The sequence below is a fragment of the Microcaecilia unicolor genome, chromosome 12 (assembly GCF_901765095.1).
Source record: "Microcaecilia unicolor chromosome 12, aMicUni1.1, whole genome shotgun sequence".
Classification (NCBI taxonomy): domain Eukaryota; kingdom Metazoa; phylum Chordata; class Amphibia; order Gymnophiona; family Siphonopidae; genus Microcaecilia; species Microcaecilia unicolor.
This window is the reverse complement of record NC_044042.1, coordinates 101,074,403-101,096,901: the sequence shown is the minus strand read 5'-3', so window position 1 is coordinate 101,096,901 and position 22,499 is coordinate 101,074,403. Positions and strand designations below refer to the sequence as shown.

The 22,499-nt window shown below is 50.3% G+C and overlaps 1 protein-coding gene across 1 annotated transcript in view; it reads left to right on the top strand.

Annotated features, from left to right (window-relative positions):
• TUBG1 (tubulin gamma 1) overlaps positions 1 to 22,499 on the top strand; it is a 363,160-nt gene that overhangs the window by 305,524 nt on the left and 35,137 nt on the right. The window lies entirely within an intron of this gene.

Below are 22,499 nucleotides of genomic sequence, written 5' to 3'. Positions count from 1 at the left end.
GGAGTTCGTTAGGGCTTCGTGTTTTCTTCAGGTCTTCGGAGTAAATCTCTTTTTTATTTTTTCATTTGTACTTTTTATGGCAGGCTCATTGTGGCTTATATATACAGGTATTTTTTGTACCTGAGGCAAGAAAAAATTTAAGTAATTGCCAGAGTCACAAGGGGCTGTGCCTCAACGAAGCATATAAGCTTCTCTTTTTCTTTTTTCTTGAAAGTGCTGGTATATAGTTATCTGTGGGCTCTCTCTAGCCAGCAAATAAAACAAGCCCACATTTTTTGATCCATTTATTAAAACTTAAACAAATTGCTCTCGAGAGCTGTGAGAGCCTGCTTCAGCACACTACTGTCCTTAAGCCTCACAAGTGGTGAAGGTGTATGTCACAGGAAAAACCAGGAACCTAAGCAGGTGCATCCCTGGTCAGCCACTGAATGGGCAGCCTGGTGACACAATATCAGTGGTGTAACCTTTGAAGTGAGTCTCCACCCGTCTCGGCGTCTCCTGCTCTGCAGGTCATTCGGACGCATCGGCGGAAGTGTCTTGGGCCGGATCATCTCCCTGTGAAGCGCAAGTAGTGTCTCAAAGTACCGAGACGTATTCTACTCTGCCAGGGATGCCCAAAGGACCGGATCATCTCCCTGTGAAGCGCAAGTAGTGTCTCAAAGACGAGACTTATGCTACTTGTCAGGGATGCCCAAAGGAGTTTCTGGAGTCCGACAGAGACCGATGCACGCTGGGTATAGTTATGCATCGAGTAGGTCTCCACCTGCCTCGGCGCCTCCTGCTTGGCAGGTCATTCGGGCGCATCAGCGGGTGTCGGTACCATCGGTGCCCAGAGCTTTGCTCCCTCTGTTATGGAGGTATTCGGGCTTCAGACATCAGTCGGTGCCGAGAGCGTTGCTCCCTCTATTATGGAGGTATCCTGGCATTGGACGTCGATACACCGCATCGGTACCGGGTATCATCGGTACCGTCGGTACCGAGTATCATCAGTACCGGGTGTCATGGGTACCGTCGGTACCGAGTATCATCGGTACCGGGTGTCATGGGTACCGTCGGTACCGAGTATCATCGGTACCGGGTGTCATGGGTACCGTCGGTGCCGAGTATCATCGGTACCGGGTGTCATGGGTACCGTCGGTACCGAGTATCATCGGTACCATGGGTGCCGTCGGTACCGAGTATCATCGGTACCATGGGTGCCGTCGGTGCCGAATGTCACCGGTGCGTCGGTACCGAGGAGTATCGGTACCGGGAACATTGGTACCATGGTCGGTGCCATGGGTCCCGTCGGTACCGGTACCATCGGTACCATGGATTCCGTCGGCACCGGGTATCATCGGTACCATGGGTACCATCGGTGCCGAGTGTCTTCGGTGCATGGGCACCGTCGGCACCAGGTATCACCATCGGCATCAGGTATCATGGGCACCATCGATCACAGGTATCATCGCCCATCGGTACCGAGTATCGTCGGTACCATGGATAGGTATCATGGATACCGTCGGTACATGAGTACCGTCGATACCAAATATCATGACCAGGTACCATCGGTACCATGGGTGCCATTGGTACCAGGTGTCTTGAGCACCGTCGATACCATGTGTACCATAGGTACCGTCGGTGCTGTTGGTGCCGAATATCATGGGTACCATCGGTACCACATGTCAAGGGTCCCTTCGGTACTAGGGTATCATGGGTACCATCGATACCAGATATCATGACTATCATCGGTACCAAGTACCATGGGTTCCATTGGTACCGGGGGTCATCGGTACCATGTGTATCATCGGCACCGTCGGTGCCATGGGTACTATCAGTACCATCGGTCACATCTCTGTTATGGAAGTCATCTGGCAGTCTGGTTTCGATTCCCTTGCATTGCCAGATGTTGTCCTTGGCTTCGAGACCATGGGTACCATTGGATGCCATGGATGCTACCGCCTCCCGCGGCATCTAGCTTTTCACCTGGTCTCCTTCACCGATGCTGCCTCTGGTATGGGTGTTCGCTCGTAGAACTTACCGCGCCTCCATACCTTGGCTTCCAGGCCCAGAAATGCATGTTAAGAACAGCCATTTTGCTACAGGAGAACATATTTTTCCATAGCTGTTCTGTAGAATTGTATGTATGACAGTTGCTCTATACTGGTCAATGTTTGCATCTGAGCTGCTCTGTTTGAGTAGTTGGCTCAGTTCAATGATGGTTCATCTGATGAACATGAAGGTCATGGGGTTTTCTCTGCTGAGAATCCTCTAGATCCTCTATTTGTCTTGACACATTACAATGGAGATTGTCAATCAGCCCAATGCCAGATGCTCGAGGTCCTGGACTACCATCTTCAACTCAGAACTGATAGCAGTTCTAAGAACTTGCTTCGGCGCCCCCGAGGCCAGAGCATACATCCTTAGCCTCCTTTGGAGAATGGCGTACCAGGCTGGCATGATCGCGTCCAAGACCAAGTCCTGCCAGATCTTTATGAGCATTCCCACCGGAGTAGGCTACATCTTTTTTCCAAGTGTCACAAGTTCCTGTCCAATGGCGTTTTCATCACTTGTATTGTAACACCTAGATTTCTGCTCTAGGTATGGTGATGCGCAGACTCTCATGACTGTGTGCCTCTCACCTGGAGGAGGAGACTCAGCAGAAAATTGTTGATATGCTGTGCATACACTTCCTCATCTCGGAACTTCTTTAAAGAGATCAGCACGCTCGTTCTAGTCAGCGGCGTGCACCTAATCAGGCTCCTGCAGCTATTCCGCAGGAACCAGAGAGGGGTTTTGGAGTGGCTCCAATTCAGCATAGCCACTATATAAAAAAAAAAAAAAAAAACAAATGTCCGTACCGGCCAATCTGCCTGTCGGGGGGAAGTTCAAATTTTCTCCACCACAGGTGACTTCTATATCCTCCAACCGGGGGGTTTTTTCAAATAGTCCGGTTAGGATACATTCTCAATCTGGAATCAAACCCTCCACATTGTTCATTGGAAGTTTAATCCTTTAGCTTCCATCAACAGTGAGTACTTGCAGAGGAACTCTCTGCCTTTCTCAGTACCAATGCAGTCGAGCCTGTTCCACAAGGGTAAGAAGGATTGAGTTTCTATCCCAGGTCCTTCCTTGTGGGTTCCGTCCCATCATAGACATAAGGGGCCTCAACAGATTTCGTTCAGGATGATTTCCCTGGGCATCCTTCTTCCCATACTTCAGGAAAACGAATGGTTATGCTCTCTGGACTTACAAGATACTTCTACTCACTTTGCGTCCAGAGTATGTTTTTCCTAGTGCCTAGCTGTTGTTGCAGCGTATCTTCATGGACTGGGAGTGCAAGTGTTCCCTTAACATGTTGATTGCCCGTCTCAACAGATTACAGCACAGTAATATTGAGACTTCTAGACACATGGCTTCCACAGTTCACGTCACTCCCTTGACACTTTTGCACATCTAGAGGATGTAACCCAACTGTTCGCCAGTCTTCGGAATTCCCCTCAGAGGTGGTTAATTCTCTCCATTTTGATTCTGAGGTGTCCAGTCCACCTTACTCAGTCAAAAGCTGCTGACGAAGGTTGCATCCCTCCTGGCTATCCAACCTAATTATTTTAATCAACCACACAATCGGGTTGTGATGTACTCGATAACAAAGGAGTACTGGATCTTGTCCTCTGAGTCAAGATGCCATGCAGATGTAGCGGTGGGCTCGCCAACGCGGCTTGTTTTCTCCAAGCCATTTATCTAATTGGCGTAAACAGCAGTCTGGCCGACAGGCTGAGCAACTTAGTTCAATCACAGAGTCCCTCAGTTCTGTTCCAGGCTGCAGGTTCACGGCAGGCTACCATCGGATGCCTTTCTCCTTCTTTGGGGGATAAGTTTTCTGTATGCGTATCCTACCATACATCTGGTGGAAAAGACTTTGCTGATTCTCAAGCAAGATTGTGGAGCCATGATTCTGATTGCTCCTTTCTAGCTACGTCAGATACGATTCCCTCTTCTTCTGGAGTTGGAATGTTTTCCAGCTCTCATTACGCAGAACGAGGGGGCACTTCTACATCCCAACCTCCAATCTATGGCTCACACGGTCTGGATGTTGAGAGTGTAGGTTTCGTTGACTTTTCCAGAAGAGTGTCTCCCGACTCTTGCATGCTTCCAGAAAAGATTTCACAAAGAGGTGTTATTCTTTTCATGGAAGAGGTTTGCCGTCTGGTGTGACAGCGAGGCCCTAGATCCTGCCTCTAGTCTTATACAGACCTTGCTTGAGTTCTTTCTACACCTGTCTGAATCTGGTCTCAAGACCAACTCGGTCAGTATTCATCTTCGTGCAATAAGAGCTTATCATCAACGTGTAAAAGGTCAGCCTTTAGCTGTCCACTTCATGACGTTTACTTCTCCCACAGTATTGAGAGAATTCCTTGTATGTGTCTAGGGGGGATTATTTCTGTTGGGCTTAGCACCCCCAATAATTTTTACAGTTGGCTCTTATGCTTCGGTCAGAGCCCCTATCACTCCTTATTCAGTATCTTGGGGTCTCAATGTCGTTTTCATCCAGCTGCTGCAAGCTCAATTCGGGCCACTGGATTCCTGTCATCTGAAGTATTGGACCTGGAAGGTCATTTTCCTTGGTGGCTGTTCCTTCAACTCGAAAGGTCGGTGAGCTTCAGACTCTAGTAGCTCAAGCTCCTTACCTTACTTCTCATCTTAACAGAGTAGTTCTCAGCATGCAGCCAAGGTTCTTACTGGCGCTGGTATCAGAGTACCATCTGATCCAGTCAATTGTCTTGCCAACATGCTTTCTCCCTCATCTTACAAGCCCTGGCGAAAGCAAGCTGCGCACTTTTTGCGTGGAGCAGACGAGCTCCCTCGGAAGGTCCGCCCAGTTGTTTATTTCTTTTAATGCCAGTTGCTGTCGGAAACCGCATCATTTCTTCTTAACTGGCAGATTGCATCTCCTTCATTTTTGTCCAAGCTGGACTGACTCTAGAGGGCCATGTCACGGCTCACAAAATTAGAGCCATGGCTGAATCGGTGACTAATCTAAAATCAGTCACTATTGAAGGGATCTGCAAAGCTGCGGCGTGGTCATCAGTCCACACATTCACATCTCACTACTGCCTTCAGCAGAATAGCCGACGCGTCAGTCGGTTTTGGGCAGTCGGGGCTGCAGAACTTCTTTGGGGTTTAGAATCCAACTCCAACCCTCCTAAGCCCATGTTTGTTCTGTTCCAGGCTACACTCATTTAGATGTTTCTTCTTTTCAGGTCAATTTTTATTCTGGCCTCGCCGTTGCGAGACTCTATTGACCACTGTTTGTTGTGTAAGCCTGAAAGCTAGGGATACCCCACTTGTGAGAATATCAGCCTGCTTGTCTTTGGAGAAAGAGTAGTTACTTACCTGTAACAGGTGTTCTCCGAAGACAGCAGGCTGCATATTCTCACAAACCCTCCCACCTTCCCCTTTTGGAGTTGTCTCCTCCATCTTTTGGATATAACTGAGGGGCGTGTCCGCTCGGCGAGCGGGAACAGGTGTGCGCACATGCGCAGTACGATCGCTCGCGCGACGGAACGCCGTAAAGAGATTTTGAGATTTTGCTTTAAAATCCTCCGGGGCCGACGTGGCGTCACCCACTTGTGAGAATATGCAGCCTGCTGTCTTCGGAGAACACCTGTTACAGGTAAGTAACTACTCTATATGCACAAAAGGGCATTTTCCTGTCATGGTAGCAGCCAACGAAAATTTTATGCAAATGAGCAAATTAGTATTAAAATACTAATCCGATGCAATGCACTACGGTCTACACCTCCCGTTAGGTTTTTCTCGTTGGGGCTGCTGACTTTTTTATGACTTCCATTAAAAAAAAACATCCTTGTCCGCACCAACTACGTGGGTGCTCGAGCACCCCCAATAGTTCACCCACCACCGGAGTTCCCTGCCAGAATTTTAAAAGTCCTCCCTCCCTTCCTTTGAGTTAAAGGCCTCCCTTCCTCCCTACGAGTTAAAAGCCCCCCTCCTCCTCCCTCCCTTCCTTCAAGTTAAAGGCCCCCCTCCTCCTCCCTCCCTCCTTTCCTTCAAGTTAAAGGCCCCCCTCCTCCTCCCTCCCCTCCCTCCCTTCGAGTTGAAGGCCCCCCTCCTCCTCCCTCCCTCCCTCCCTTCCTCCAAGTTCCAAGCCCCCCTCTCTCCCTCCGAATACCAGGGCCCCCCTCCGAAATTTAAAAGTCATACGTGGTCGGGGTTAAGACGGCAGCGGCAGCAGCGGCGGCGGCAGTGAAAAGCATGCAGGCAAGCGAGCCTTCAGCCTTACCTCTGTCTCTCCAAGCTCTGGTCCCGCCCTTGCAGAAACAGGAAATGAGGGCTGGGCCAGAGCTTGAGAGACAGAGGGAAGGCTAAAGGCGCGTCGAGCCTGCACGCCTTTCACTGCCGCCGTCTTAACACCGACCATGTATGACTTTTAAATTTCAGAGGGGGGCCCTGGTACTCGGAGGAGAGAAGGGGACCTGGAACTGGGTGGGAGAGAGGAAGGAAGGGGGGCCTTTAACTCGAAGGAAGGGAGGGGGGGACTTTTAAAATTCTGGCAGGGAACTCTGGTGGTGGGTGAACTATTGGGGGTGCTCGAGCACCCACGGAGTCGGCCCCTATTTCGGGCAAGGGAGGGAGGTAGGCTCGCGATTCCTGTCCTGTCTGACAGCGATTCTGTCAGCTGGCCTACGGAAATCGAATGCAAATGAGCTAAAGAGCGAGCAGCTCATTTGCATGCGATTTCCTTGATGCATGCCCGTTCCTTACCAATTCGGTAAGGGAGGGCTTTAACGAGTCTTTAGTGCATCTTCCCCTGAGTTTGTTTTCCCATTGCAGCTCCCTGCGACTCTGCCAAGTCGCCTAACCCTCCATTACCCCAGGTACAAAATAAGCACCTGTATGTAATTTGTAAACTGCTTTGTAATCGCAGAAAGGCAGTTTCCATTACATAGCTTCCCACTATTCCAGAACCTGTATGATAGTTGTGTCTATCAACCAGCAGGTGGAGATAGAGAACTGAAAACTGAGCTGAGACATATTTCTGCATCCAGTCCAGCTTCTCAGTATTTTCTGTCTCCAGCAGGTGGATGGACACACTTTTCAGCCTCTGGTTCTGAGTTATTTGCTCCTGGTCCAGTTGGTCAGCCGGTCCCCATTTGCCTTTGCAGATTGCTTGAGCCTTTAGAGTCCTGTCTGGATGTCTTCTGATTCCTGACTCGAGTGCACCGTGAATTTATTTTTTCCCTCCCTTCACCTCTCCCCTGTTTCCTGTGGAGCTCTTCTTTTCCAGCACAACAACCTAAAATTAAAAAAAAGAAGAAGGAAAGAGGTTTGCTGGTGAGCATGGGACAGAGTATCTATCCTGATCTTTTTTTCATCTGGGGTAAGACTTGTGGAGACTGAGCTTGGGGGGAGCAGCTAGCAGTGGTAAGTTAAACTAAAGTTTGACTCAGAACAGTTTAGAGGGCTTGTAATTTCTCATGCAGGGGAGGGATCGTGGCTCACCACTTGGAACTGTGTAGTGCTGCACTTGTGACAGTCGGAGTGAATGACAACTCCTGCACAGAGGTTTAGCGTTGTTCCCACTGTGGATTCTGCCAGCCAGCATTGAGGTGTTGCAGTGCATGAGAAAATGGTCAGTGGCAGCACGTCTTTGGGTTTGCGCAGCATCTGAATATGCCAGGGACTTTGGGCTCTACGGCAGGGCCAGTTTGATGCAGGAGATCATGGGAATGGATGTCATTTTGTCGGGGCCAACTGGTAGTGAGGAACAGCCTCTATCTGATCACATGCAGAGCACAAACAACCATTTTACAGCCTCAGGGCTTGACAGAGCATTCAGCTATACAGGAGTATTTACTGAGTTACTGCAAGGTGCTTCAGTTTCTCGCCTTGCTGCCCCTCTGGCTCCTAAGAGATCTCATTTAGGCCTCCAGGAGTGGGCAGGTGAGGCTATCTCTGCTTCTCCCTCCTTATCTGATGTGGCCTCGATCTATTCAGAGGAGCCATTGTTGAGGGAGCCGTTAGAAGACGGAGAGCTCCCTCTTGAGGAGGGAGATGATCCGAAAGTACTAAGGTTGTTTCATAAAGAGTTGGTACTCTTATTTCTGAGGCACTGATGGTGCTTTCCATTGAGGAGCCTTCTGTTTCAGAGTTAGGAGTTCCGTCATCATCATCATCATGAGATGGCTTAGAGGTTCTCCAAAGGCCTTCCCAATATATCCAGACATTCAGGACCTGATTATTGCAGAATGGGCCTCACCAGACGCGGGGCTAAGAGTGGGAAGAGCCATGACTCTCCTCTACCTATTGGTTCTGGAGGCTGTTTGGAGTAGATCTCAGTAACTTGGTGAAAGAACTGGGGGAGACTAAGCCACAGTGGTTGCCTGAGGATAGGCTAAAAACTTCTGGTTGTCTTTCTTCAGGGGGCTCATCTCGGTTTTGAGATAGCAGACAGTACCGGACTGGTAATCAGCAATATAGTCAGAAGTCCTGCTTTCAGGCATACCAGTCTTCCTTTTGTGTGGACAGGAAGTCTTCTTCTCAGTCTGCTAAAAGCACCCAATGCCTCCTGAGGTTTGCAATGATGCAAGGCTGATCCCTCTTCGTCTTCAGGAATTTCAGGAGGAGTGGACCAAAATCACATCAGACCAGTGGATGTGGATATTCTTACAGAAGGTTACAAGTTAGTTCTCCCACTGATTGCTCCTCTCTTCTTGCAGTCTCCTTGTCCAAAGGGAACCAAAGCGGTAGTGGTTCAGACCACTGTAGATTATAGATTATTTGCTAGTGCTCCGGGCCATTGTTCCAGTTCCCCAGGCTAAACAGGGACAAGGCAGATACTTCGTCTAATTTGTTGTCTCAAAGAAGGAAGGCACCTTTCATCCAGACTTAGATCTCAAAGGTCTAAATTGCTGCCTCCGAGTGTCCCACTTCCGCATGGGAACAGTAAGAGCAGTCGTAGCCTCAGTTCAAGAGAGAGAATTTCTCACCGTCCTCAAGGAGGCGTACTGGCATATATCCATATGGCCACTTTATAAGTTTCTACATTTTGCGTTGCTGGGTCATCACTTCCAGTTCACAGATTTGCCCTTCGGTCTCTCCATGGCACCAAGAACGTTTGCCAAGGGTGTGGTGATGGCGCCAGGAAATCAAAGTTCACCTGTATCTCAACAACTGGCTATTTGTGCGTCATCCTGTTTGGACAGCGTTGCTGCGACGGACAAAGTTGTCCGTCTTCTGCAGTCATTGGGTGATCAATTTCAAGAAACTCTATTGCAAATGCTGGAGTATGTGGACACCTTTTCAACAAATCAAGAGAGAGGATCTTCCTCATGGAACACAGGAGGTCTAAGCTGGTTCAACAGATTCATCGTCTTAGTCAAGGCAGGCTCAGATTCTGGGGTCAATTACAGTGGCGATGGAAGTGGTGCCATGGGCAAGGGCTCATATGCAGCCATTACAGGAGTCTTTTCTCAGCCGCCGGTCTCCAGTGTCAACAGAAGTATGGCTTTCATCTTCCTTGAGCACTGATTGCCAGACAGAGTATGCAGTGGTGGTTGTCACCCAGGAATTTGATCGTTAGAGCTCCCTTTCTGATAACACAATGGGAGCAAGTCGGGTTGGGAAGCTCCCTTTCTGTTGAGGGCCCTGGTCCTAGTTTTCAACAAGCTACAAAGTAGTAAATACAAATTGGAGAAAGAATTTCTTCACTCAACATGTAATTAAACTCTGGAATTCGTTTCCAGAGAATGTGGTAAAGGTGGTTAGCTTAGCGGGGTTTTAAAATGGTGAGGACAGCTTCCTGAAGGAAAAGTCCTTAGACCATTATTAAATGGACTTGGGGAGGAGGTCATGTGATGCCATGGTGCAGTGCTGACGCTGGTAAGCTAGGCTCCGCTCACATTCACCCCAAAATCTGTTAATTTGGCGTGCCCACGGTGAGAAACGACACTGCCTTGTACACATAAGGTGGGAGCAACGATAAGTGATTGAAGATAAGGTTGCGAGCAGCAGAATGACAGCGAAAATGGTGCGGAGATAGCGGGACAAATCGAAACCAGCCGACAACAAGATGGCCGACCAACGCGATCCTGGGGAGCTGGCCGTAGGATCCGCATGGCTGATGGAGATCACAGCTGAGGTAACAGCAGCAGTTGAGGCGGAGCTGGATAAGAAACTTCAGCCAATGTTTGATTGAACGGAGGAGGCACATGAGCGCATTGACAGTATGAGCCTGGAGCTAGATGAAAGACTACAGCGGGTATCGGAGCTTGAGGAGACTGTAGGGGCACAGAAGGAGATTAATAAGAAATTAGAGTGACGTGTGCAGGATTTGGAGACAAAGATTGATGATTTGGAGAATAGGAGCAGGCGAAATAACCTGCGCCTGGTCGGACTCCCAGAGTCGCTGTTGGATAAAGATCTACCTATCTTTTTAGAGGAATGGTTGCCACAGTCTCTATAAATAGAGGACAAATTACAACGATTTTGTGTGGAGCGGGCTCATAGGGTTGGGCCTCCGCGACAGCCAGCGACCAGGCCGAGAGTGGTCATACTAAAAAGTCTTAATTATCGTCATAAGCAATATATTTTGGATGCAATACGTGGAGGCAGCACCCTTACCTATCAGGGTAGGAGGATCCTTTGTTTTCAGGATTACTCACATTAGGTGCAAACGATGAGGAAGTCCTTCGCGCCCTTATGCACAGACCTTTTTAACAAAAAAATAAAATTTGCGCTCCTATACCCTGCAAAGCTGCGCCTCACTATTAATGGAGTCACAAAATTTTTTGATAAGTTCGAGGCAGCTAAAGAATATCTCCAACAAAAGGGGGCGGAACCAGCCCCTCAATGAAGAAGAGTACGATAACAGGAGTACACAGAGATCTTTTTCAGGACATTGGATTATTTGGGACTAGCTTAAAATGGAGAGTTGGACAATGGGAGCTGACAAGAGAATTCCAAGTCTTGAACAAATGATGGTTGAGCTGTAACTTATAGCATGGGAAAGAACTGAGATTGATGATAAAAGAGCCTTATGGGGGTGATGGCTCATAATATGACAACATGCTAATATGTATGATTCTCTGCTGGTTCCTGGACATGGCATAGATGTTTGGAGCATGTGGATTACCGACCATGCAGAGATGATGATATATCCAGACTGGATTTATGGAGCTATCTCTCAGCCATCGGAGAAGAAGATGGATAAAGACTGGTATAGGAAACGTGACATATAAGGCGGTGAATGGATAAGATGTTGGGACTGAAAAGGGAATGGGTGGGTAGGAGGTATGCTGTAGGGTGAGTGCAGGTGTTAAGTGACTAGTTCTTGGAACAGGAGGGGGGGAGGGAGGGTTAATAGGATGGGAGGCAGGGGGGAGGGGTGGGGGGATGGGGAAGTACAGGGATTGGATAATAGGGGCACGACTGGTTACACGGGGTCAGAGGAGATATGTGAGTGAGCGGATGTTGGGAAGAATGGTAGGGATGGTGCTGCTGGGACACCATACCTGCATGCCTATAGATGTTGTACATATGTTGATGCATGTGCGAGAAGCTGGAGATTGATGGGTCTTAAAATATACTCCTGGAACGTGGGGGGTATATCGTTTCCTATTAAAAGAAAATATTTCATAGTCTTAAAAAGAAAAGGGCTGATATAGCACTCCTCCAGGAGACACATTTATCGTCAGGAGCATGGAAAGCTTAAAACCTGGTGGGTGGGGACAATGATAGAGGCCCCGGTGGTGGGGAAAAAGGCGGGTGTAGTGATATTGTTCCATAAATCCCTCCAGGTGGAGGTTGGGCAGATGTGTGTTGATCCTGAAGGGAGATACATCTTGGCACAGGTAAAGGTGAACAGCACTACATGTCTTATTAGCAATATATATTCCCCTGATGTGTACTGTAAGAAAATTTTCCATACTCTCATCAGTAAGATACAGCACTTTAACATCCAGCAAAAGATAATTGGGGGGGATTTCAATGTGGTAGCAGATTACATTATGGATAGATCACATACTGCAGCAGGTGCGGTAAGGGGGGCGGATAAAGGTATAAATTTGTTCTCCGAGGACAAGCAGGCTGCTTGTTCTCACGACTGGGTTGACGTCCGCGGCAGCCCCCACCAACCGGAAAAAAGCTTCGCGGGACGGTCGGCACGCAGGGCACGCCCACCGCGCATGCGCGGCCGTCTTCCCGCCCGTGCGCGACCGCTCCCGCCAGTTATTTTTTTCCCGCGACTGAGAGAGTTGTGCTTTAGCCTCTCTCTCGACTCAGCCGCCGGATTTTTCGACCGCGTTTACGCGGATCGTCGTTTTGGCCTATCTGGCTTCCTTTTATTATTTTACTTCTTTCTGTTTAAAAAAAAAAAAAAAAAAAAAAGACTTTGCGCGTGTGGAGCACGCGCTCCTCCTTTTCCCTCGCTTTCCAGCGGGGACGCCTCGTTGCGGCCTAGTAGCCGCTCGGTCGGTTTCAATTTTCGTGGTGTGATTTTAGCCACCATTGCCGACTTTGACTTCGCCGACGCGATTTTTCCGTCGATGTCCTCGAAGGTCCCGAGTGGATTTAAGAAGTGTGGTCGCTGCGGCCGGCCGATCTCGCAGACCGACACCCACGCTTGGTGCCTCCAGTGCCTCGGGCCGGAGCACAACCTCAAGTCGTGTGCTTTGTGTCTCGGTCTCCGGAAACGGACTCAGGTTGCGAGGCAAGTTCTGCGGGACCGTCTTTTTGGAACTTGCGCCGGCCCCTCGACGTCGACCTCGACGGCATCGGTATCGAAGGCCGGTTCTTCGGTACCGGTATCGATGCCCGAGACATCGGCACCGATGGCAGCGACCCCAGGAGAACAGGTCCCGTCGGCCCGCCGGTCCGCCGGCGAGAGTGGGGTAGAGAGACCGCGTGGGCAATCGGCCCCGGTTACTCCCTCAACTCGTGAGCCACGGGACCGAACCCTGTCGGACCCGGTACCTCGAGACCGAGGGGGATCGACCTCCTCCTCCTCCATGCCCTCCGGCCCCGGTGACGTGCACCGAAAGAAGGATAAGAAGCGCCGTCACCGGGAGCCCTCGGTGCACCCCGAAGAGGAGTCGACGCCGAAGCGTCATCATCGAGAGGAGAGGTCTCCGTCGGTTGTGGAGGTACCGACGCGTCGGGGTTCCGGCACCTCGGTGCCGTCTCCTGGGCCCCAGCAGCTTCCGGCACCGACACCCTTACCGGCCCCCCCGCCTTTCTCGGCAGCGGGCCTGGACGAGTGCCTCAGAGCCATCCTTCCGGGGATCCTGGAAGGGCTGATGCGCCAGGCTGTGCCGGCCCCGGGGGTGCTTGCGCCCCCGGCGCCGATGACTGTGGCGCCGGCGAGCTCTAGCCCGGCGCCGGGGCTGTCGACACCGCCGCCGCTTGCGGTGCCGGTCTCGACTGCCACGCAGGTGGAGTCCCCGTCGACGTCGATGGAGGGAGCTCCGTCCCCGCCGGCGCGGGAGTCCACCGCTCGACGACACCGAGACCTTGGTGCCTCGACGTCGAGCCGGGCCCGGTACCGGACTCAGCTACATGAGCTAATGTCCGATACCGAGGATGAGGACTCGTGGGGGGAAGAGGAGGACCCGAGATATTTCTCCTCAGAGGAGTCTACGGGCCTTCCCTCGGACCCCACGCCGTCACCGGAGAGGAAGCTCTCACCTCCTGAGAGTCTCTCCTTTGCCTCCTTTGTGCGGGATATGTCTATAAGCATTCCCTTTCCCGTGGTCTCTGTGGAAGAGCCGAGGGCCGAGATGCTCGAGGTCCTCGACTATCCATCACCACCTAGAGAGTCCTCCACGGTACCGCTGCACAATGTCCTGAAGGAGACGCTGCTTCGGAACTGGGTGCGACCACTAACTAACCCCACCATTCCAAAGAAAGCAGAGTCCCAGTACAGGATCCACTCTGACCCAGAGCTCATGCGGCCCCAATTGCCCCATGACTCAGCGGTCGTGGATTCTGCTCTCAAGAGGGCACGGAGTTCGAGGGATACCGCCTCGGCGCCCCCGGGGCGGGAGGCTCGCACTCTGGACTCATTTGGGAGGAAGGCCTACCAATCCTCCATGCTCGTGACCCGCATCCAATCTTACCTGCTCTATATGAGCATTCACATGCGGACCAATGTGCAACAGCTGGCGGACCTGGTCGATAAGCTCCCGCCGGAGCAGTCCAGGCCTTATCAGGAGGTGGTCAGGCAGCTGAAGGCGTGCAGAAAGTTCCTGTCCAGGGGGATTTTTGACACCTGTGACGTGGCATCTCGTGCTGCGGCCCAAGGTATAGTGATGCGCAGGCTCTCATGGCTGCGTGCCTCTGACCTGGACAACCGCACCCAGCAGAGACTGGCTGACGTCCCTTGCCGGGGGGATAATATTTTTGGCGAGAAGGTCGAGCAGATGGTTGACCAACTGCATCAGCGGGAAACCGCTCTCGACAAGCTCTCCCACCGGGCGCCTTCAGCACCCGCCCCCACGGGCGGGCGTTTTTCCCGGGCCCGGCAGGCTGCACCCTATTCTTTTGCAAAGCGTAGGTACAACCAGCCGGCCCGAAGGCCTCGTCAGGCACAGGGACAGCCCCAGCGCGCTCGTTCTCGTCAACAGCGTGCGCCTAAGCAGCCCCCTGCGCCTCCACAGCAAAAGCCGGGGACGGGCTTTTGACTGGATCCATGGGAACATAGCCGCCCTACAAGTGTCCGTACCGGACGATCTACCGGTCGGAGGGAGGTTAAAATTCTTTCACCAAAGGTGGCCTCTCATAACCTCCGACCAGTGGGTTCTCCAAATAGTGCGGTGCGGATACGCCCTGAATTTGACCTCCCTGCCTCCAAATTGTCCTCCGGAAGCTCAGTCTTTCAGCTCCCATCACAAGCAGGTACTTGCAGAGGAACTCTCCGCCCTTCTCAGCGCCAATGCGGTCGAGCCCGTACCACCCGGGCAGGAAGGGCAGGGATTCTATTCCAGGTACTTCCTTGTGGAAAAGAAAACAGGGGGGATGCGTCCCATCCTAGACCTGAGAGGCCTGAACAAATTCCTGGTCAAAGAAAAGTTCAGGATGCTTTCCTTGGGCACCCTTCTGCCAATGATTCAGAAAAACGATTGGCTATGTTCCCTGGATTTAAAGGACGCATACACGCACATCCCGATACTGCCAGCCCACAGACAGTATCTCAGATTCCGCCTGGGCGCACGGCACTTTCAGTATTGTGTGCTGCCCTTTGGGCTCGCCTCTGCCCCACGAGTGTTTACAAAGTGCCTCGTGGTGGTAGCGGCCTACCTACGCAAGCTGGGAGTGCACGTGTTCCCATATCTCGACGATTGGCTGGTCAAGAACACCTCGGAGGCAGGAGCCCTCCGGTCCATGCAGTGCACTATTCAACTTCTGGAGCTGCTGGGGTTTGTGATAAATTACCCAAAGTCCCATCTCCAGCCAACTCAGTCTCTGGAATTCATAGGAGCGCTGCTGAATTCCCAGACGGCTCAGGCCTACCTTCCCGAAGCGAGGGCCACCAATCTCTTGACCCTGGCCTCGCAGACCAGAGCGTCTCAGCAGATCACAGCTCGGCAGATGTTGAGACTTCTGGGTCATATGGCCTCCACAGTTCATGTGACTCCCATGGCTCGTCTTCACATGAGATCTGCTCAATGGACCCTAGCTTCCCAGTGGTTCCAAGCCACCGGGAATCTAGAAGATGTCATCCGCCTCTCCACCAGTTGCCGCACTTCACTGCTCTGGTGGACCATCCGGACCAATTTGACCCTGGGACGTCCATTCCAAATTCCGCAGCCCATGAAAGTGCTGACGACGGATGCATCTCGCCTGGGGTGGGGAGCCCATGTCGATGGGCTTCACACTCAGGGTCTGTGGTCCCTCCAGGAAAAGGATCTGCAGATCAACCTCCTGGAGCTCCGAGCGATCTGGAACGCACTGAAGGCTTTCAGAGATCGGCTGTCCTGCCAAATTATCCAAATTCGGACAGACAATCAGGTTGCAATGTATTACGTCAACAAGCAGGGGGGCACCGGATCTCGCCCCCTGTGCCAGGAGGCCGTCGGGATGTGGCGTTGGGCGTGTCGGTTCGGCATGCTCCTCCAAGCCACGTACCTGGCAGGCGTAAACAACAGTCTGGCCGACAGACTGAGCAGAGTCATGCAACCGCACGAGTGGTCGCTCCATGCCAGAGTGGTACGCAAGATCTTCCGAGCGTGGGGCACCCCCTCGGTGGACCTTTTCGCCTCTCAGACCAACCACAAGCTGCCTCTGTTCTGTTCCAGACTTCAGGCACACGGCAGGCTAGCGTCGGATGCCTTTCTCCTCCATTGGGGGACCGGCCTCCTGTATGCTTATCCTCCCATACCTTTGGTGGGGAAGACCTTACTGAAGCTCAAGCAAGACCGCGGCACCATGATTCTGATCGCGCCCTTTTGGCCCCGTCAGATCTGGTTCCCTCTTCTTCTGGAGTTGTCCTCCGAAGAACCGTGGAGATTGGAGTGTTTTCCGACTCTCATTTCGCAGAACGACGGAGCGTTGCTGCACCCCAACCTTCAGTCCCTGGCTCTCACGGCCTGGATGTTGAGGGCGTAGACTTCACTGCGTTGGGTCTGTCTGAGGGTGTCTCCCGGGTCTTGCTTGCCTCTAGGAAGGATTCCACTAAAAAGAGTTACTTTTTCAAGTGGAGGAGGTTTGTCGTGTGGTGTGAGAGCATGGCCCTAGAACCTCGTTCTTGCCCTGCACAGAACCTGCTTGAATACCTTCTGCACTTATCGGAGTCTGGCCTCAAGACCAACTCAGTAAGGAATCACCTTAGTGCGATTAGTGCTTACCATTACCGTGTGGAAGGTAAAGCCATCTCTGGAGAGCCTTTAGTCGTTCGATTCATGAGAGGCTTGCTTTTGTCAAAGCCCCCTATCAAGCCTCCTGCTGTGTCATGGGATCTCAACGTCGTCCTCACCCAGCTGATGAAACCTCCTTTTGAGCCACTGAATACTTGCCATCTGAAGTATTTGACCTGGAAGGTCATTTTCTTGGTGGCAGTTACTTCAGCTCGTAGGGTCAGTGAGCTTCAAGCCCTAGTAGCTCATGCTCCATATACCAAATTTCATCACAACAGAGTAGTGCTCCGCACCCACCCAAAGTTCCTGCCGAAGGTGGTGTCGGAGTTCCATCTTAACCAGTCAATTGTCTTGCCAACATTCTTCCCCAGGCCGCATACCCGCCCTGCTGAACGTCAGTTGCACACATTGGACTGCAAGAGAGCATTGGCCTTCTACTTGGAGCGGACACAGCCCAACAGACAGTCCGCCCAATTGTTTGTTTCTTTCGACCCTAACAGGCTAGGGGTCGCTGTCGGGAAACGCACCATCTCTAATTGGCTAGCAGATTGCATTTCCTTCACTTACGCCCAGGCTGGGCTGACTCTTGAGGGTCATGTCACGGCTCATAGTGTCAGAGCCATGGCAGCGTCGGTGGCCCACTTGAAGTCAGCCACTATTGAAGAGATCTGCAAGGCTGCGACGTGGTCATCTGTCCACACATTCACATCGCATTACTGCCTCCAGCAGGATACCCGACGCGACAGTCGGTTCGGGCAGTCGGTGCTGCAGAATCTGTTTGGGGTGTAAATCCAACTCCACCCTCCAGGACCCGAATTTATTCTGGTCAGGCTGCACTCTCAGTTAGTTGTTCTTCGTAGGTCAATTTCTGTTGTACCCTCGCCGTTGCGAGGTTCAATTGACCTGGGTTCTTGTTTTGAGTGAGCCTGAGAGCTAGGGATACCCCAGTCGTGAGAACAAGCAGCCTGCTTGTCCTCGGAGAAAGGGTATGATACATACCTGTAGCAGTTGTTCTCCGAGGACAGCAGGCTGATTGTTCTCACCTACCCTCCCTCCTCCCCTTTGGAGTTGTGTGTTTTCATATTTTGCTAGTTATTCAACTGGCGGGAGCGGTCGCGCACGGGCGGGAAGACGGCCGCGCATGCGCGGTGGGCGTGCCCTGCGTGCCGACCGTCCCGCGAAGCTTTTTTCCGGTTGGTGGGGGCTGCCGCGGACGTCAACCCAGTCGTGAGAACAATCAGCCTGCTGTCCTCGGAGAACAACTGCTACAGGTATGTATCATACCCTTTGTGTGGAGCCTTGGGAGTGGCCGATGTGTGGAGGGTTCTAAATCCAAATACCAAAGACTATACACACTATTCTAGAGCCCATCACACACAATCAAGAACTGATTACCTGTTGATAGATGAAGAAAGTTTTGCAGGCATATCAGAGGCTGCTATTGACCCTAGGATCATATCTGATCATACGGCAATATCTATCGAATTTAGAGCCTAGAATGCACAGAGTAGACAGTTTAGATGGATATTTCCCATGGACCTGTACTATGATCAGGAATTTTGGACGCATATTAAGGGAAAATGGGAAGAATATACAATACATAATGCATCTCATGTAGATACGCCGATACTATTCTGGGAAGCTGGGAAGGCTGTCTTACGGGGCGAGATCATAGCGTATAGTGCCAGGAAGAAAAAAACAGAGAGATCATGAGATTCTCAGATTGCAGGAGCAGTTGGTACACTTGAGGAGGTCTTATGGGCAAAACTCCGCAGATTATGTCCGAGAACAATTATTAGCCACGCAGGTAGTTCTTAATGAGCTGCTGCATCAGCGAGCAAGTAAATCTGCTGAATATTATAGATATCAATTGTTTAGGTTTGGCAATAAGCCTGGGAAGATGATGGCAGGTTTAGTGAGGAAGGCGAGGGGGCAGAGGAGAGTGTTAGCAGTTAAGACGCAGACGGGAGGCTTGGTACATACTGATGTAGAGATACAGGAGGTGTTTTGGGATTATTATGCTAGGTTATATGCTAAGAATGATAATGATGATTTAGATCCTGATATGTATCTAGAGAATGTCACTAAGCCAAAGATCTCAGAGCAACAGAAGAGGGAGTTAAATAAACCGATTGAAGTGGACGAGGTCCTTAGAGAAATTAGAGGCAGCGCATTACATAAGGCTGCGGGGCCAGATGGATTTAGGGCTGAATTGTATAAAATCTTAATGCAGGACATAGGAGATCCTTTGGCTAAGGCCTTTAATAGATCAGTTGAATTGGGGGAGCTTCCGCAATCTTTGCGACTAGCGGATATAATGGTCTTTCCGAAACCCGAGAGAGACCCGACCTTACCAGGCTCATATAGACCAATCTCACTGATTAGTTATGAGGCTAAGTTATTGGCCAAAATTTTAGCCTCAAGACTGGGGAAAGTGTTACCGAGAATAGTGGCGTCCCCTCAGGTAGGATTTGTGCAGGGGAGGCAGAGTGGGAAAAATATTAGGCTGATATTGGCAACAATGGAGAGAGTGCGCAGGGAGGGAGAGGAATCCCTCTTGATCAGTTTCGATGCCAAAAAGGCGTTCGATCGGGTTGAGTGGGAATTCCTCTTTGCATCACTGAGGGCGTATGGATTTGAGGGGTATTTTACACAAGCAATTTCTATATTATACAAGAACCCGGCGGCGAGAGTGTTGGTAAATGGAGCGTACTCTCGAAGCTTTATAATTAATCGAGGGACCAGACAGGGATGCCCTCTATCCCCATTACTCTTCGCTATCACTTTGGACCCCTTGATCAGGGAAATTTTGGGTAACACTGAGATTGAAGGCATAAAATTGGGAACCAGAGAATTTAAGATTTCAGCTTTTGCCGATGATATTTTGGTTCATTTGGCTAGGCCGGAGAGATCACTGCCGGTGTTGATGGAGGTTTTTGAGGAATATGGGGCTTTCTCGGGGTTTAAATTGAACTTTCAAAAATCTGAGGGGATGCCCACCACCAACTTAGTAAGGGAGCAATGGAAGGGAGAGTTTCCACTGCGATGGGCAGATAAGGAGTTTAAATATCTGGGCATAATGCTAACCGGGGATTTGAATAGATTATATAGAAAGAATGTTGATGAGTTAATACAATATACGAGACAACAGTTAGCAATATGGGAGGGGTTGCCCATAACATTAAGTGGAAGAGTCTGTTTATTTGCAATGACGCTCTTTCCGAAATGGCTTTATGTACTAAGACAGTTGCCAATACTATTGCAGACTAAAGATCTAAAGAAACTTAGAGGAATGGTGTCTAGGTTTTGTTGGGGTGGAAAGAAGGCTAAAGTTAAATTGGACTATATGTATGGGAAAAGGACAGAGGGGGGGATTGGAGCTGCCTGGCATTAAGCAATAAAATTGGGCCTGTTTGGCTCGACATCTAGCGGATTGGATATTAGAAACTGAAGAGCATATACGGCATGGAGTACAGAGTGCGCATTATTTAGGCCGTATCATCCCTATTATATGTTACATGTTCTGGGTAAATTGTTACCTAAGGGATGGGGTCAACATATATTATTACATCCAATGAGACGCACATGGCAGTACATATTAAAGCGGCTAAACAAGAATCCACAATGTACGGATCTGCTCCCGCTAGTTGGGAATGGAGCATTTGACCCAGGGAATGCCCAATCGAGATTTATAATGTGGGCACAGGAAGGGGTAGTTTTAGTGGCAGATGTCATGCAGGAAACGGGGAAGGTTATATCTAGGGAGGCCTTAGAGGATATGGTGGGAGTAGAGAATGTGACATGGTATGACTACTACCAGCTTCATAGCTTTATATTGAGCAATTACATAGAGAAAGATGTGATAGAGGGATTTATGAGTTACTGGCGACTTTATTTCTGCCTCAGGGAAGGGAGCAGACATCGGTGTCAATACTTTATAAACAGTTACGTAGGATTGCCCCGAACCGAAGCTATGAGGCCGTGGCTCGGCGGTGGTCTGCGGATTTGAGGGTGGAGATTAGAAGCGGAGATATAGTCCAGTCTCTGAAGGAGATTGCACATAAAGTGACTAGTGCCCGACACAGGGAGATACAATTTAGAATCATTATGAGAGCATATTTCTCCCCCATACAGGCCTATCACGCGGGTAGACTTCAAGCAGTAAATGTAATTTACATAGAGCATCACTGTATCATATGCTTTGGGAATGCCCAGTTATTAAGAAATTCTGGGGACCAATTCTGGAATTCTGCGAGGCTCTGCTATATAAGAAGATTGGGCTTGAGCCTAAAAATGTAGTGCTGGGACTGGGGGGGAGTGGGTCAATCATGCGGTACACGGAGCGCTTATTCATATATAAGGCACTTATTATTGGGAAGCAATGCATTTTACAATATTGGACTCAGGATATAGGGCCATTTTTCTGGCAGTGGAGGAATTTGCTTCATTCCCTGGTGCGGATGGAGGCACATGCTATGAACCGTAGCCCTAGAAGTAAACAACGTTTCTGGGAGGTCTGGGAGCCGTACATGCAGGCTCTATCAGGCAGAGCTCGCAGCTTATTGGTGAACTCACTCACGTTATAGATGGAAGGAGAGGATGTTAGAATTCCTGTACGGGGGGGAGGTGGGTGGTTTAGGGGATGGGGTAGGGGCTGTTGGAGGGGGAGGGTTGAAGGGGAAGGAGGAGGGTGGGGAGTGCTCTATGAGGAAGAGTAGGATTTGAAGACATGAGAATTGATTTTGTACTTATGTGAAGATGCATAGTATTAAGAAGTACTTAGAGTGTTACTGGGGAAGTATTGTATTAGTCTACTCTCTTACTGTGAATCATAGGGGGCTTGGGGGGGGGTTGGAGGGTGGAGAGCAGAGATTCAAGTTTAACATGATTGGTATCACTTGGTTGTTATGATGTTTAGAGTTAGGGATATTCGGACGTAATAATGTAATATGTGTTGGAACTGGGAAAGGTAATTCTAATGAGTCTTTAAGGGTGACTTATGAGGAGGTTGGGGGGGAGGGATTAAAAGTGGGGGGAAAAGACTTGTATTTCTATTCTGAATTGTGTTGATGTGTTCAGTAGTCTGTTGATAGTTGGTGTCTTTCATGTATTACAACATGTGATGTCTTCAATAAAAATGATTAAACATAAATGGACTTGGGGAAAATCCACTGCTATTTCTGAGATAAGCAACGTAAAATGTATTGAACTTTTTCGGGATCTTGCCAGGCATTTGTGACCTGGATCGGCCACTGTTGGAAACAGGATCCGGGACTTGATGGACCAGTATGGCAATACTTATGACCCGCAGCTGTCTGGCAGTGAAGTCCTCCCTCATGAGTTGATCAGAGAAAAATCCTCTCTGCTTGTTGGCAGCTCACATCGCTGGGTCATGAAATGTCGAGGTTGGCTTTCTCAGCAAGCAAATTCCTTGGACTTGGGAGTATAACCAGCCAGGGGTTTCAGCTGTTGGTGGATGGGGAAATAACTGGGCATGATGAGGATTAATACTTTACTGTACCCCAGGCCAGACACATCTACTGTATTTCTTCCCTCCTTGGCCCATGGTAGGCCGCATGTTGAGAAGTATTGCATTGCACCAGGGCTGAATAATTCTCATAGCCCCGGATTGGCTGCGAAGGCCGTCGT